Source organism: Eulemur rufifrons, chromosome 23 (genome assembly GCF_041146395.1).
Source record: "Eulemur rufifrons isolate Redbay chromosome 23, OSU_ERuf_1, whole genome shotgun sequence".
NCBI classification, from domain to species: domain Eukaryota; kingdom Metazoa; phylum Chordata; class Mammalia; order Primates; family Lemuridae; genus Eulemur; species Eulemur rufifrons.
Window position 1 is genome coordinate 27,145,561 of NC_091005.1, and position 655 is coordinate 27,146,215.

The window sequence follows — 655 nt, forward strand, 5'->3', positions numbered from 1 at the left end:
ATAATGGTGCTTACCTTACAGGATTATTGTGGGTGTAAAAATGGCTTCTATAGAGGGAGTTTTCTTAGCAAGATGGTAGGAGTTTTCTACTATCATCTCTCTATGGAAAGATTAATTTTGACAACCACCTATGTGCAAAACCACCTTTATGGGAGTCTAAGAGTCCAGTGGAGAAGTTTCAGCACACTGTTAAACCAAAAATTTCAAGAATATGTGTATTTTTTAAAAATGTATTTTAAGTTTCTAAAAAAATACTTTTTTTTATGGAATGCTTCACAAATTTGCATGTCATCCTTGTGCAGGGGCCATGTTAATCTTCTCTGTATTGTTCCAATTTTTTGGTATATGTGCTGTAAAGTGAGCACAAGAATATGTGTATTTAAGAGGATAAAAAGAACAATTTCACTTTATCTGTGTCACCTTTCCCTTAAGGTGGTATAGCTCAGTGCCAAGAGAGACCTCCTTGGCCCATAGCTTCTCCCATGAAGGAAAGTCAGAGTCAAGTGAATGAGTGTCTGGCTTCCCTGGCAGTGCAGGACTCTGCCCCAAAGACCCAGTTCTTTCTTGCCCAATTTAGAATAGTGAGGGGATTAACATAGTTAAGTGGTTGGGAGAGGCTAACAGCAGAGAGGCAAGGACTCAAAGTAACCAGAGA

At 38.8% G+C, this 655-nt stretch overlaps 1 non-coding gene across 1 annotated transcript; it reads right to left on the reverse strand.

Moving 5' to 3' along the window:
* Nucleotides 1-257: 257 nt before the first annotated feature.
* LOC138374097 (U6 spliceosomal RNA) lies at nt 258-365 on the reverse strand. Its single transcript, XR_011231366.1, has one exon. It is a non-coding gene; the product is annotated as a U6 spliceosomal RNA (small nuclear RNA).
* Nucleotides 366-655: the final 290 nt, after the last annotated feature.